Here is a 16,441-nt window from a genome sequence, read left to right as displayed (position 1 = left end):
ATCAGTGTGACCCAGTCTCGAGGAACCTTTCTGCCTCTGGCCTGGCTCTTGGATTAGTACATCTGCTCCTGTAACCAACTTGGTGCCAGTTCGGAAGCTAACCTTTGATAGAGGGACCAGTTAGCTCCAAGCTGGAACTCATGGTTATTCTCCTGGTGTGTTAATCCTTCCTGTGCCTTCGGGACTGGTCTAGATGTTAGGATACAAATACCAGACCCAGTATAAAGGAGAAGTGTATAGTTTTGGAAGAGAGAGGAAGACGTTGAGCTCTGTGGGTAGGATCATTAGTAAAACTAGTCTTCCTTTTGGTATCTGATCTTGAGATAGCGCTAAGAAAACACATTTTCTTTTCTTTTTAAGATTTTATTTGTGAGAGAGCACGACCCAGGGGTAGGGGCAGTGGGAGAGGGAGAGGGACAAGCAGACCTCTCTCCTGCTGAGCATAGAGCCTGATGTGGGGCTCAATCCCAGGACCCTGAGTTCATGACCTGAGCTGAAGTCAGAGGTTTAGCTGACTGAGTTACCCAGGCACCCCCAAAACATTTCCTGTTAGAAAAAAATCCATTAAAAGCAGAGGAGAGAGGAAATAGGCAAGTTAGGGAAGTGAGATTTTAATTGAACTTGAGTGGGAGGTCACTGGATAGAACCCCACCTTGAGTGGAAGTGTGGGAATGCTTGGGGAGCAGCAAACTTACAGAAGGTAAACTGTGCCTTTTATTGACTAGGTTAAGCTTTTCTTTCTTTTTAAAACCATTTTATTTTATTTTTTAAAGATTTTTATTTATTTATTTGACAGCACAAGCAGGGGGGCAAGCAGGCTCCCTGCAGAGCAGGGAGCCAGATGCGGGGCTCGATCCCAGGACCCTGAGATCCCAATACACCTGAGCTGAAGGCAGGTGCTTAACTGTCTGAGCCACCCAGGCGCCCCTAAAACCATTTTATTTTAAAGATTTTATTTTTTATTAAGTCATCTCAACCAATGTGGGGCTCAAACTCACAACCCTGAGCTCGAGTCATAGCCCAACCGAGCCATCCAGGCGCCCCATAGGTGAAGCTTTTCTATTCCTAGTTCTGAGAGTAAAGTTTAACTAACATTGTCAAAGGAGTTAGTAACCACGGTAGGGTCGGAGTATCTCCAATACTTCTGTTTGTTCAGAGCATTATGATGGTATTTCCTTTAGTCTGCAAAGATCAGGAACTCCTGATGTGAAGAATTTCCTGTCCTATGCCAGTTCCTCAGCTGCTTTGATGATCTGGAATATAGTGGGCAAGTAAAGGAGCCGACTTTCCAGGTGGACCCAGAAGTTAGCACCTTAGGGATTTTATGGCTTGACAGCCGAGGTGTCCTGAGCTGGGTGGACTTAGCACAGATTTTCTCAACGTGGGCAGTTTGGAGCCAGAGAATTCTCTTCCGTGGAGGCTTGTCTTATGTATTATAGGACATTCAGCAGCATCCCTGGTCTCTCGTCACCAGATGCCAGTAGCACCCCCCTGATGTGACAACCAAAAATGTCTCCAGACATTGCCAAATGTTCCTTGGGGGCAAGCTGGCCTTGAGTTGAGAACTACTGATTTAATGGGAGAGTTCATCACAGATCTGCCACAGATTGCCTTTGGATCCCTGGTCTCTCAAGCTCAGTGTTGAATTGAGAAAGCTGTAAGAGAAGTGGTGTAAGTTGGGTTTCATACTGGAACGTCTGGCTGGTTCAGTTGGTAGAGTATGCGACTTAATCTCAGAGTCATGAGTTCAAGCCACGCTTTGGGCATGGAGCCTACTTAAAATTTTAAAAAATTGGGTTTCATATTCCCTGTATATGTTTGCGTAATGTCACCCACCTACTCTGGCAAATCTTAAGTTCTTTGATACAAAGATGAAAATTACATCTCCAACGCCAGCCATTCTGTTCAGATGGTTTACTGTGTGCTAGGATAGATGCATTTGTGATTCCTTTAATCCTTATCGGCATCCGACTTTACCTATTCGTATAAATCCACCTGCTTTACAGATAAGAAAATTGAGATTCACCAGTTACACAGTATGGCCAATGAAATGGGGGAGGGGGATCTGAGCCTGGGATTTCTGTCCCCCTAGTCTCAGGCTTTTTCTATAGTGTCTGGAAGTAGGAATTTAACAAGCATCTCTTGAGAATCTCCTGCATGCAAGATGTTTCTTCTTTTACTTTTTTTTTTTCATCTTTACAATTTTTTTTTTTTAAGATTTTATTTATTTGAGAGAGAGCACAAGCAAGGGGAGGTGCAGAGGGAGGAGAAGCAGACTGCCTGCTGAGTACTCATCCCAAGACCCTGGCATCCTGGCCTGAGCCTTAGCTTACAATTTAGAATAATTTCGTAGCTTCATTTGATACAGAATAAGTATGAAAACAAAAATGGCCCATAATCTCACTTTCTAGGGAACTCCCATTGACATTTTTCAAAGCAAAAGATAAATTTGCATGAGGTTAGAAAAATCCAACAGTGTAAAAGGAAAATTTAAAGTCTCTCTGCCCATTAACTGTTATGTATCCTTCCAGAAAACATGAATTACACAGATGTAAGCACTTACGTGTGCACACACACATTTATCCCTTTTTTATTTACATGAAATACATACCATGTATGTTTAGGTTATACATTTTTCTTGCCCAGGATGTCTTGGGGTCTCTTGCTATCAACATACAGAGATTTGCTTTATTTAAAAAGAAAATTTTAGGGGCGCCTGGGTGGCGCAGTTGTTAAGCATCTGGCGTGATCCCAGCGCTCTGGGATCGAGCCCCACATCAGGCTTTTCCGCTAGGAGCCTGCTTCTTCCTCTCCCACTCCCCCTGCTTGTGTTCCCTCTCTCACTGGCTATTTCTCTCTGTCAAATAAAATCTTTAAAAAAAAAAGGGGGGGCGCCTGGGTGGCACAGTGGTTAAGCGCCTGCCTTCGGCTCAGGACGTGATCCCGGCGTTACGGGATCGAGCCCCACATCAGGCTCCTCCGCTATGAGCCTGCTTCTTCCTCTCCCACTCCCCCTGCTTGTGTTCCCTCTCTCGCTGGCTGTCTCTATCTCTGTCAAATAAATAAATAAAATCTTAAAAAAAAACTTTAAAAAAATTTTAAAAAAGGGGGGGCACCTGGGTGGCTCAGTCGTTAAGCGTCTGCCTTCGGCTCAGGGAGTGATCCCGGTGTTCTGGGATCGAGCCCCCCATCAGGCTCCTCTGCTGGGAGCCTGCTTCTTCCTCTCCCACTCCCCCTGCTTGTGTTCCCTCTCTCATTGGCTGTCTCACTGGCTGTCTCTGTGTCAAATAAATAAATAAAATCTTAAAAAAAAAAATTTTTAAGCAGCTGCAGAGTAGTTCCTTATATGGCTAATACCTAGCCTTATACTTTCAGTAAAAAACGCAAGGGAGAGGATTTAGGTATGGGGTCAAGCCTCCAAAGCATAAGAGGTTTAGAGAGGTAAGTGATGGAGCCACGCCTCAACCCCTCAACCTCCACATCCTGAAACCAGAACTGGTACAATTCACAGCTGCCCAGCCCTGTCTCCTGGCAAACCTGTGGTCCCAGCTCTTCCCCATGGAAGTGAATTTACAGATGAGTTCCTTGTCCCAAACAAACCCGGTAAGAGGAGAGGTTGGAGTCCATCTCCCTTTCATCTGGCTCCAGCCCCATGCCCTTGCCCTGAGGTTACACCGCCTGGATCTCAAAGAGCAGACCGAGTCCAGTGTTTCCAGAGCTCTGTGGGGATTTGAGAGGACAGTCATTCCCTAGCTCTCTTGCCGCTCTCCGAGATGATGCCTGTGCTTTCTCTTTGCAGTCGGCACGACCCAGCTACCACTAACGTCTGTCATGGTCATTTCTTGAGTCCATCTAGAGCCTAGTTCTGAAGAACCCTAAACGCTTTTAGTTCTGTGAGAGGAAGGAGGAGGAAAATGCAGAAGAGCCAGAGGGAAGTCCTTCTCAACTGTGTCCTGTGTCTAATTCTCTCTTTGTGATTATTTTGGCTCCCAAGTTCTGCAAAAGAATAATTTCATCTAGTTATTGAAAAATGCTGCTGCCAGATGGCTGCTGGTGAAAACCAGTGTCGGGACCACAAGGTAATACGAGATTCCTAGCAACTGGCTGGTGTCATGGAAAAATATGTCATCCGTTGGGCAGCTCCTCCCTGAGCAGTGAGTGGGTGCCAGGGCCTGGCTGCCGGGGAGGAGGCCAGCTCCATGGGCTGTGGGGGCCATGAGGAGTCCACTGGGATGGCGGTGATGGCTGGAGCACTCCAGTGTAACTGGCCCTTCCAGGAGCGTCATGTGTGGTCACTTTCCACGGGCAGCTCAGTTCAACGCTCTTGACAATGGCTTGACTATTTTGCTCAGCATTTTCCACCCACGGTCAGGCGTTAATTGGACATTTTCCCTTGGCCTGGAATGCCTCTCCCCTAGGCCTCCCCCAGTCTTTGCCGGCCTACTCCTACTCGTTCTTTATGACGCAGAGGGGCATGGTCACCTTCATGAAGCCTTCTTTGAATTCTGCCTCCAATTGGCATCAGAAGCCCTCCTGTGAGCCCCTCTAACGCCTTAGCTTTAGTTACAGTCCCTGTTCATTCAGCGAATGTATGTGGTGTGCCCGATATGCCACGCCCTGTTCTAGGGATCACGGTGGTGTGGCGTCCAGTCGGTGTCCCTAGGCAGATTGTGGGCTCCATCAAGAGGGAATCTCTATGTGCTTGGCCTCCAACGCAGGGCCTGCCCATGGTGGATCCTCAAGAAAAAGTTTGATTTTTGTAGGAGACACCTGATTGCTGCCTGGTTGAAGGCTCTTCCTTCTAGGGAATGCAAACAACTAGAATTCACGGGAGACCATGGGAGGGGGACTGTGGGAGGGCTGGGGATGGAGGTAAACAAAAAAGGAAAGGCTTCACTCAGGTGGCGGGCTTCCCTCTCTGTTCTGCACCTGACCTTGTGATGAGGTGAAGTTAACTGCCCTTGGCTGGCTCTGCTTGAAAGCTCAAGGGCCCCCTGGGTGCCTAGCAACAACCTGACTGCCCAGAATGGTGATTTAGAAGCTGGGTGTGTCTCATGGGCAGGAAGCCACCGACACCACCAAAGCAGCCAGGGCCTCCCCTTCACTTCCTCTGAGCCAAATCCCCGCCTCCAAGTGGGGCCAATACTTAGCTTTAGGCCTGTCTTAGCACAAATTGGAGGCTCTGGAAAAGATAACTCCAGTGCTTACAAGATGTGTGATCTCAGACCAAGTCATGTCACCTCCCTGAGCTTCAGCTCCCACACCTGTCTTTTTCCTGTCTTATTCCCAGCTAGGGTCACCCTCCCACAGCACCGGAAGCACAGAAACATCCAGCAGCTGCTGATGTAGCTGAATATGCCGGATAGGGGAAGATTCAGTTAGTGATTCTTTCTCAGGTGACCCTTTGATCTTGTTCTTTTCTTCTGAGCGCCTCTCTTGAGCTCTCCATCTTCCCATTTCTAATTTCTACACATTAAATCCTGTTCTTAGCTTCTTATTTCTTCCATCCCATTTCTCTGCTTTTTTCTTTTTAAGATTTTATTTTTAAGTAATCTCTTTGCCCGACCTAGGGCTCGAACTCACAACCCCGAGATTAAGAGCGGCACGCTCCACCGACTGAGCCAGCCAGGCACCCTTCTTTGCTTTCCTTATCCACAGCCATTAAACCTCACCATCGAGGCTCACAAATATTCTACACCTCTTTAAAAAATCACAAGGGTTTTGGTTTGGGGGCCAATACTGTTGCCAAGGTGACCCTTAATTTTTAAAATTTAAGTGTACCATGCATCCTGGAAATTGTATGACTGGATGAATTTGTACAAAGTGAGCGTATCCCCATAACCACTGTCCAGATGAAGATACAACGTATAGCCAGCATCCCAGGAGTCTCCCTCAGGCCCTTTCCTAGTCTCCAGTCTCCTGGAAGGTAAGCTACTGTGATTTCTACTGCCATAGAGTACTGTTGCCTGTTTCTGAACCAAATGGAGTCACACGGTGTATACTCTTCCGTGTTTGTTTTCTTGTGTTCAACATTACGTCTACGAGATTCATCCACCTCTTGAGCCTCCTGCTTTTCCATGCCTGCGTGCCTGGACATGCCTGTTCTTTCCCCCAGTGGTCAGCACACCCCACCCTGGCCTGGCCAGCCTGTGCCGGTCCTCTAGATTTAGATCAGACCTCGCTCCTTTGGGAAACCTCTCTTATCGGCTCTGGGTTTGAATTTCAGCTCTTCCACCTGCCAGCTATATGACTTCAGGCAAGTGGTCCTAACCTCTTCATGCCTCGTTTTTGTTGAAGGTGATAATTTCTATATTCCAGAGTTCTTGTGAATTTCAAGTGAGTTAATACATATTAAATACTTAGAACAATGCCTGGAGCATAGGAAGTACTTAGTAAACGTTAAGTATAACCCTTATGAATATTCTGCTTTTCTTTGATTCTCCTAGATACTTGTACAAACCCCTGTCCTAGCACTAGTTTTGATTACTGTTTGTCTCACCATGAGACCTTAGCTCCTTGAGAAGAGATTATGTCTTCATTCATTGTATTTCTTCAACAGGTAATTATTAAGTATACACTACATTCTTGCACTGAGGGTACCGTGGTGAAAGAAGCCCTTGAATTTTCTTTTTAATGGGGAGAGATAGAGAGTAAGAATACTGAAAGGGTGAGATCATTTTGGAGAGTGATAAGACTATGAAAGAAAGAAAGCAGCATGGTTTGGTAGTGGGTTGGAACTGCTACCCTAAGCTGGGTGGGGAGGAGGTCTCCTTAAATAGTTGCTATTTGAGCAAAGACGTGCAGGATGAAAAGGAGCAGGCTCGTGCAGAGCAGGAATGCTCAGGGCAGCAAGTGCAAAGGCCCTGAGGCAGGCACAGTAAACTCAGTTTTGTATGAGGAATGACAAAGGAGGCAGCATGGCTGTAGCCCAGTGAGTGGGTGCATTGTTCTGAGGACGTTGGAGAGGTGGACAAGAGCCAGGAGAAGCCACTGAAGAGGTTAAGCAGGGGAATATCAGTTATCTTCGCATCCGAGGTGCCTAGCGTGTAATACACTGTTCAATTTGGTCACGACACACTCATGACCAGTTGGTTCACATGAACGATTCTCAGATCATTTTCACGTTAAAACTTCATCACCATACCATGTGCCTCTGGGTTCTTACTAAACCCTACCAGTGCAGATGGAGTTGCTCAGTCATTTCTAGACTTTCCTCTCCCCTATCCTATCTCATGCACCCTTCTTCAGTGACCCAGATTGTCTCCACCAGAGATTGCAACAGAGATGAAGGAGGCAAGCCTGGGCCAGTTAGAGAAAAGGCAGGTAGGAAACAGGTTTGGTCAGTTCCTGTCCTTTCTCTGACTCCAAGAAGGGTCCAGGTCCCTGGACAAGCATAATGATGTGGCACAAAGTGGAGGAGGGAGGCTGAGCAGCAGGAGGGCCTCAGAGGGATGAAGTCCCTGAGTTGGAGCTGATGGAGAAGAGCTGCAGCTGAGGGCCTGGGAGGGCCTATCCCCTCTGGTGTGGCAGGCCAGATTGGGAGCCCTTCTGGAGTCCTGGCAGCAGAGTGGAACTGCTGGCACGGCCCGAGCCATGACCATGACCAGCCAAAGGAGGGGAAGACCCAGCCAGTAAAGCAGGAGGGAAGAGTAGGCTTGCATCTCAGTGATAGGAACGTACACAACAGCAACCCTTTAGTTACAACGGTAAGACTTAATTTTTGTTTATTTCCAACCTTTATTTTTATGCAATATTACACATGAGGAAAAGCACATAAAACAAACGTATAGCACAACGAATGATTATAAAGCAGACATCCAAGTAATCGCCACCGAGGTCATGAAATAGACCACCGCCAACAACGCCCCCCCACCCCTTCCAGATTGCACGCTCCTTTAGAGGGTGCCAGCAGCCGGATTTTTATAATAATCACTTCCTTGCTTTATAGTTTTATCGCCTATGAATCACCTGGAAAGTCTTAAATTAGGACTTTCTCATGTAAATCCGAATACTGAGGACCACAAAGGAGAGCCTCCTTAATGACGATCCTCCCCCCTCAAGTAAATCCTGGCAGGCCCTGCGGAGGTGGTGGTGGATTGCGGTCTTCAGCGCTTGGCAGAGAAGGCAGTGTTGAGGCTTCTCTCCCTCATTATGTGTAAGGCACCTGAAGAGCACTGTGAGGGGTGCACAAATGCACCCAAAACTGAGCCCGCCCCTGGGAGCTTACAGTAGGGCGGGGAAAGCGTGGGTCGACATGACCCACCGGGCGACGGCCTGAAGAAATCCTCAGGTGAATGCTTTGGGAGTTTCGAAGAAGCAGAGATCGCTTTAGCAGCCAGAAGCACAGCAGGCTTTGTGGAAGAAGTGGCAGTATGCTCATTCATGCAGTATTTATCAAACATTTTTGAGGGCTGGCAGTGTGCCAGGAAATTAGGTAAAAGGAATCAAAAGGGAATACGTAAGATCCCTGCCTGCTCATGGCTTCATGGTTTAATTAGCACAGATACAAAGGATTTTAATACAGTATGCTTTAAATACAAAGTGTAATAGGAATGATTGGTTGCCCGGGGTCATCAGGCAAGGCTTAGGAGCTGAGGTCCACAATAATCCTTGAAGGGGAGAAGAATAGGAGTTTGGCAGATAGGGAAGGGAACTGCTGGTTGTGCAGAAGCACAGAAGTGGGAAAGGACGCAAGGGTCACTGTTGGCAAAAGGTATAGTTCATGGTGGGAAGGTGAGTGGGACTTGATAGGTAGCATGGTTGAGCGGGAAAGGTGTTCTAGGTAAGGGGAACAGCATGAGAAGGGGCATGGAGGCAAGAAATCATGGTACCTACATGCACAATACTAGGTAATTCAGTCTTGCTGCAGCATGCACACACTGTCAAGGTGTGTGATGGAAGGTGGGATGGTTAATTTGAAATGTCAACTTGACTGGGCCATGGGGGCCCAGATACTTGGTTGAACATTATTCTGGGTGTACCTGTTTGTGAGAGTGTTTTGGAATAAGATTAACATTTGAATTGGTAGACCCCGTAAAAGAGATTGCACTCCCTAATGTGGTGGGCCTCATCCAATCAGTTGAAGGCCCAACTAGAACAAAAAAGGCTGACCCTCCGTCCAGTAACAGAGATTTTTCCTGGCTTTGGACTCAAACATTGGCTATTCTTGGGTCTTGAGCCTGCTGCCTGTTGGACTGCCACTGAAATATCAATTCTTATTCTCAGGCCTGAGGACTTGGACTGGACCCATACCATCAGTTCTCTTGAGTCTCAGCTTGTCGATTCGCCATACAATCTTGGAACCTATCAACCTCTCTAATTGTGTGAGTCAATTCCTTAGAATAAATCTTTTTAGGTTGAAAAACAAATTTATTTGTCAGAGAGAGAGCGCACAGCAGAGGGAGCAGCAGGGAGAGGGAGAAGCAGGCTCCCCACTGAGCAAGAAGCCTGATATGGGACTCCATCCCAGGACCTTGGGACTATGACCTGAGCCAAAGGCAGACACTTAACTGACTGAGCCACCCAGGCGTCCCAGAATAAATCTTTTTAGATAGGTAGATACAAACCAATACAGATCAATCTCTCTCTCCCATTCTTCCCCTCCCCTCTACCCTGTTCCTTCTGTTGCTTCTATTCCTCTGGACAACCCTGACTAATACAGAGGGGAAAGGGAAATAACTTGGGAAAGGCAAGTTGGTGCCAGATTACAGAGGACACAGAATGCCTGGCTAAAGGACTTTGAATTTTATTTTGAAGGCAAAGCTAAAAACATTGGGGTTCCTGAGCTGGAAAGGGACTTAATAAGAGCCGAGATCTAGGAAGGTGAAGGTTGTGCTGCATAAAATGAATTAAAACAGAGATTGTCAAAGGAAGCCTCTAGAAATGGGATATTAACTTTGCAGTTTTGGGACCTATGATGCAGAAAGTTTGGGAGTCCCTGGATGTACAAGGGTGCAGGGGCCCAAAGGAGATAGAGGCACGGCGGAACCCAAAACAGGTGGGAAATGGAGATGGTGTCAGTGGCACTGATGGGATTGTGAGTACCTGGAAATTTGGAAATGGGGGTGGGAATAGGGCCTAGAGAAGGAAGAGATTTGGGAATAATCTAGAAGGTGGTGTTAAGTACGATCCCAGGGTGGACATGGAGGGGCGTGGTGGCAGAATCTTGAAGTTGCAAGTGACAGGAACCGACTCAGGCAGCAGAGGGAATTTATCAGCTAATGTGACTGAAAATTAAAGTAAGACTAGATCCAAGGGCTCAAACAATGCCAGTGGAACTTGGTTTGACCGTCTCTATGTCTCTGCTCTCTTTTTGCCCTTTCTTGTGGTCCCATTCTCAGGCAGTATCTCTCCTTGCAGCAGGGTGATGGCTGCCAGCAGGGCCATGGTGACATCCTGCCCTCAGCAGAGAAATTCATTAAGTGGACAGTTCTGACCAAAGTTCCAGAATTGAATCTCACTGGTTCTCATTGGGTCATTTGCCCATCGCTGAAATGCTGCTAAAATTCTCCGACTGGCTAAACTTGGGTCACGTGTCTATCCCTGCACCTAGGGGTAGAGTCAACTCTAGAGCCACAGGCATTGAGAATTTGGGGGGAGGGCTGCTGCAGAAACGGAAGTGCTGTTACCGGAAGGAGGAATGGACATTGGGCTGGTACCCACAGGAGAAATGGAGCTGGAGACCCAGGGGCTGCTCCTCCAGTTAGTATGAGGCAGCTGCAGCCAGAGGGGTGGTGGGGAGGAGGCCCTAGGAGTCTGGAGTCGAGGCTGGCAGCAAGGGAAGGGGTAGACTGGGGTCTAGTAGTAACGCTACTGCCTTTTGGGGCTGTGAAAAGGTTGGGAAGGGCCATTTTGACAAAAACCTGACAAGAGAAAAGACAAAGTGCTAAGCGAGTCCTTGTTCTCAGAATAAAGGCAGGAAAAGCCAAGCGGTTGGGTGACACCCCATCAAGATATTGCTGCTCATGGAAAGGGCAGACATTGTCTAGGGACATTCATGGGATCGTGAGAGGGGATGAAGGAAAGGTCACTGCCAACTGGCCTTGCAGAGGGAGAAAGCACAACCAGCTTTCCTCAAGTTTAAAAAAACAAGCTTACTCATTTTACAATACTCAAAAAGTTACAGTAGTAGATTGATTAAACATATATTGTAATGCCCATACAGTAGAATATGACCTTTAAAACAATGTTTCATTTGAGATGGAAAGATATCAATGTAGTTTTGCAAGAGAAAAACAGAGTACAGTTTTTGTGCAATAAATGTGTATACACCTCTCTCCATCTCTATATATCTGGGAAGCTGTACACCAAAATGTTAATATTTTGTATCTGTAGGGATAGGACCACAGCGGAAGCTTATCTTCTGATTTCTTTATAATCACCTTCTGGGTAGTATGATCAATTAGAGCCAGCCCCTTGGGTCCAAGTCCCAACTCTGCCACTGCCTGGTTTGGCAACCTTGGGCAAGTGCCTTAACACTTCCGAGCCTCAGTTCATTCATCAATAGATGGTAATGGTTCTTAACTGATAGAGTAGTGGTGAGCATTACATTAGCTACTATTACATGCAAAGCTGTTAGCAACATGCCTATAGTACACACTCAAAAATATAGTTATTCTTCTTGTGCAATTGAAAAGCCCAGAAGAAACTACGACTATTACATCAGAGGTATTGGAAATAGGTGTCTTTCTTGGCCAAATAGCTGTGGTAGTCACCAATAAATGAAGTATTATTAAGATAAGCGTTTTTCCTCTAACACTGGGAAACATCTGAGACTAAGATCGAGAGTTCCTATTCTCCCGAAGCCTGCACACTAGCAGGGAAGACAGATGATAAACAGGTGCTGTGAGGATAGGGTGATCAGGAAGGCAGTGACATTTGAGGGCTGAGAGCCAACCAAAGGCTGCTGAAGAGGAAGCCAGGGGAAACGGAGAGTGCGAGGCCTTGTAGCAGGGGGGAAGTCCCGGAACCAAAAGACTGCTGAAGTGACTGGAGCGAGGGACACTGCAGTGTAGGCAGATGAGATGCGTGGCGCTGGGAGGGGGGTGGTCTCAGGCAAGTCGTTTCCCTTAGGCAAGTCAAAGCCTCCGTCTATTTTTTTTTTTTTTAGCCTCCGTCTTTTTTTTGCAGAATAGGGATGATAATACTTTGCCTCAGAAGGTTGGAAGGAACAAAAGCATTGTCAGTGGCAGCGCTTTGCAAATGACTGTTTGTAGTATCATTAGAAACACAACCGTCGGAGAAACACAGCCAGAACTTAGGAGCGAACTAGCAAACCTTGCTGGTCGGCGCGTGCGCGGTAACCAGCCAGAGCCGGGGCGGGGGGATGAACTCAGGCCCCGCCTCTAACCGCTTTGCCTGGACTAGCCTCCGGGCCCCGCCCACTTCCGCGGGCACCCAACCCTGCGTTGCCTGCGTGCTGACGTCAGGCGCGTGCCCCTGTCCGGCAGCCGAGGAGACCCCGCGCAGTGCTGCCAACGCCCCGGCGGAGAAGCTGAGGTGAGTGCGGGGCCCGAGGCTCCCCGCGGGAGCGGCTCCCCCACCGTCCCGTCCCCGCCGCGCGGCCCCCGGCCTCTCCCCGTCCGCGGGGACACCCCGCCTCTGGGATCCCGGGAACCCTGGGAGCGCGGGGCGCGGGGAGGGGTGCCGGCTCGCGCGGCGCCGTCCGGGCGAGCGCGGGTCCGGGTTCTGTCGGGGAGCGGAGGGGAGAGGGTGGTGGTGGGGCAGGCGGGGGTGCTCGGCCGCCGAGAGGTGCGCGGCCCGGGGGCGCGGGGTGCCGGCCTGAGGGCGCGGGCGGGGCCGGGCTGTCACCGGGCAGCGGCGGAAGGAAGGGGTCACACCCATCCCGACCGCCTGGGCGCCCCCCCCCCCCGCCCCGGCCCGGCCCGGCCCCACGGGCTCGGAGGGCGGGCGGCGGGCCGGGGCCGCGGAGCTGCTCGCGGGTGGCTCGGGCTCCCGGGCCGGGTCTGCCCCCTGCGCCCGGGCTTGGACTTCCTGCTTCTCCAGGCGCCGCCGCGGACATTTTGCGGCGGGCGGGGGGAGGGGAGCGGAATCGCTAGCGCGGCGGGGAAGTGGCGGCCGGGGAGGGGGCGGCTCGCCTACTGCCCTGGGCTGTGCCTGCGACGCGCTTCCCTCCGCAGCCCCGCGGCCCGGCGCCCGGTCCGGCGGGCCGGGTCACTGTTTCTTCAGGCTCCTTTATTCCGGCCTTAGGTTGAGTTCCTAGCACTATTTCCGTTTGCTTCTCCAATTCTCCTGCTTATTCAGCTGAAGCTTCCCTTTCAGGGAGTTACCTAACCACCTCTCGAAACTGTCGTTTTGCCGCTTGCTTAATTCCTCTTATAAGGGTGAAATTTTCTTTGTTCATTTGTTTTTTCCTCCCCTTTAAGTCCAAGAGAAATGCAGTGTGGAGGATTACGTCATTGCAATATAAGGGGTGAGAGTTTTAACTCCTACAAGTCAGGGACTCACCGAATGAAGACAGCGTTTTGCAGCCTCAGTTGGGCTCTCAGTGGCACATCCTGCCTGCTTCCCAACGCATCGTGTTCATAGACGATCCTTTGAAATCTTTTGGCTGTCTCAAAGGCATCTAAAAGCCAGGAAGGTTTAAAATCTCAAGATTAGCTTGTGCCGGGGAGTATAGCGTAAGACAACACCTACAGCCACTTGTGTAGGCAGTAACTTCGAAGATCCCTTTGCAGTCGAATGAAGTGATTTGTGGGAGTATTTCTTCGGTCCAAAATGATTTTTCCAGACTGTTTAACTTCTCCCATATAACTAACCGATGCCCAGTACGGACCTAAGTTGGCTCACGTGCGTTTTTTGTGGCAAGGGTGTGGTGGAAAGAGAATTAGTTCATTTTACGCCTTACCTTGGCTTGCTAGACAATTTAATTTTGTAATTAAAAACGAATTTTGGATTTTTAACCAAAAACACTTAAATAACATTTTCAGACTTTTGGGATCCCAATATTCGTTCCCCAGAATATTAGATACATCCCCAGATGTATATCCTTCATTGATTACAGAGATATAGCCCAGAAAAATGTTAGCGTTGTAAAGCAAATGAGATCCCATTGTGTAATGGCATTGTAATAAGGGTAGTTCACGTTGGAACAAGTACTTTCCTATTGTTTCTCTTGTGTGTAGAGAGAACATGTTTTGTTAATAGACTTAAAAGAAGGGGTAGGTTTAAATGAACTTTCTGTGGTGTGTAGGTGTTGTAGATGGTTGGATAGGCATTGAGCTTGGATCTTCTGAAAAAATCTGTCATGTGGTATTTCATTTTAAAAACACTCTCTGCTCCCATATTTCTTAAGACTTCTGCATTTGAGAAGTTTAAATATACGTACATCAGTTTGCATCTTTCTTTTTAAAATATAGCGGAATGGTTTAAATGTACAGTTTTTAAACTGAGGCAAGGAGATAAGAGATTGATAGGTAACTGAGTATTAAAAATGAGCTGTTTTCCAGTAATTTCTTCAAGACCCGGAAGGTATCACATCCTCTTAAAATGTTTTCTCGTGCTAACGAAAACCTGTGTTCAATTAAACTTAGTTTTTCGGGAATCTAAGGCCCGTGTTACAGCAGCGAAGGTCAGGGGTCTTAAATCAAACATCTGTGAAATTCTTAAAGTCCAGCAAGACCAAATCTTGACGTTTTCTGTAATTTCAAGGTTGGTTTTCCTTCATTCAGATACTTCTTCTGCTTAGAACTTTATGGTCTATTAGAAAAGCATTTCTAATTATTTTTAAGATGGTTACACTAATACAGTGTTTTGATTCAAGAGCTGTCACATTTGGAAAACTTTGAAGTACAGTTTATTGTGCCTGTCTGGGAGTAGTATTTATAGGCATTCTTGGGAGTAAAAGATTGTCCTTTTATTTGTAGATACATTTTAGATGCATTTCTTTAGTTTTTTGTTTTTTTTTTAAAGATTTTATTTTTATTTATTTGACAGAGAGAGACACAGCCAGTGAGAGAGGGAACACAAGCAGGGGAGTGGGAGAGGAAGAAGCAGGCTCCCAGCAGAGGAGCCTGATGGGGGGCTTGATCCCAGAACGCCGGGATCATGCCCTGAGCCGAAGGCAGACGCTTAACAACTGAGCCACCAGGGCGCCCCATTTCTTAAGTGTTTTTAGGGTCTTTTTGAGAGGGTAAGAAACACAATGAGAAGCACTTCAGTCTGTAAGGGCTTCCTCTGCAGGGGAAGGAGGGATTACTATTTTGTTGACTTATGTCCCATAATAGTTCCCTGTATCCTCCTATATTAAAAGGCTTCATTCTAGGCTTTTATGATAATACCTTTTTCAGTGTTCTGTTTCAAATCTATTATTGTCCCCCACCAGAATGTAAGTGATATGAGGGTAGGACTTTGACCTGGCATGGTCACCCGTGTATCCTTAGCACCTAGAATAGTGCCAGATATATGGTCAGTCTCAAGAAATGTTTGTCAAATGAATAAATTTAATGATGTCTGAGGGTTAACATTTTCTCTTTCTGCATATTCCATAGGCTTGTTTACTGTGTTCCCTGAGACTTGTGCTTGGTCAGCCATATCCGTATTCAGGCTCATTGAAGTGATGATTCCTAATCAACTCTTGCTTGATCTTATCCATCTGTTCAGTCCAGTGTCTTCCACAAGCTGTACTGTCTGGACTGTTCGCCATCGCTTAGAACGTTTTTTCTGATGACCAGTTCTTATTCTCCTGAAAATTATTTAGGCCTTAATGTTTGCTTCTTTCCTGTCTTTCTTTTGTTTGTTGTAGCAGCTTATTTTTGCCACTTTTCCCACTCTGCTCAGCAGTTATCAGATTCCTGGTCATGTTATGCTTTGTCCCTTACCAGTTTCTACTTTTCGTTACTCATCCTTTCAGTCCAAAATATTTTCGCTAAAGCAGTCTTTATTACTTGTTATTTCGTTTATGTCTGCTGCTGCTGTTATAATTCCTGGATGTTAAAACTCTACTAGTTGCCCCCGAGACATTGGTCTCAGGATGCTTATTGCATGAAGTTAAACCAGGTGGTTTGGTGTTTTTTTTAAATTTTTAAATTTTTTTAGGATTTTATTTTTAAGTGATCTCTACACCCAGTGTGGGGCTCGAACTCAAAACCCCAAGATTAAGAGTTGCACGCTCTACCGATTGAGCCCGGCAGCCACCCCGTGAAACCAGGTGTTTTCCTCCTTTAAAAAAATTTTGTAGGGGCGCCTGCGTGGCTCAGTTGGTTAAGTGTCTGACTCTTGATTTCGGCTCAGGTCATGATCTCAGGGTGGTGAGATTGAGCCCCACGTGGGGCTCTGCAGTCAGTGCCCAGTGTGCTTCAGATTCTCTCTCCCTCTACCCCTTCTCCCACTCGTGTGGACGCGTGCTTTCTCTCTCAGACAAATAAAATAAAACATTACAAAAAATACTGTAGAGAAATATTTCTCAAATACTTAGCTATTA

General features: G+C 47.4%; 1 protein-coding gene across 2 annotated transcripts in view; it reads left to right on the top strand.

Annotated features, from left to right (window-relative positions):
• The first annotated feature begins 12,377 nt into the window (after positions 1–12,377).
• The window catches only part of CDC42 (cell division cycle 42), a 45,648-nt gene continuing 41,584 nt past the window's right edge, over positions 12,378–16,441 (top strand). For both annotated transcript variants that reach the window (XM_045782099.2, XM_045782098.2), the window contains exon 1: positions 12,378–12,498. The gene's annotated coding sequence lies outside the window, so the exon portion shown is untranslated. The remainder of the gene's footprint in view (positions 12,499–16,441) is intronic.

The sequence above is a fragment of the Ursus americanus genome, chromosome 33, assembly GCF_024610735.1.
Source record: "Ursus americanus isolate L20-20 chromosome 33, mUrsAme1.1.p, whole genome shotgun sequence".
Lineage (NCBI taxonomy): Eukaryota > Metazoa > Chordata > Mammalia > Carnivora > Ursidae > Ursus > Ursus americanus.
The sequence above is the reverse complement of the archived record's forward strand: the minus strand, read 5'-3'. Positions and strand labels throughout refer to the sequence as shown.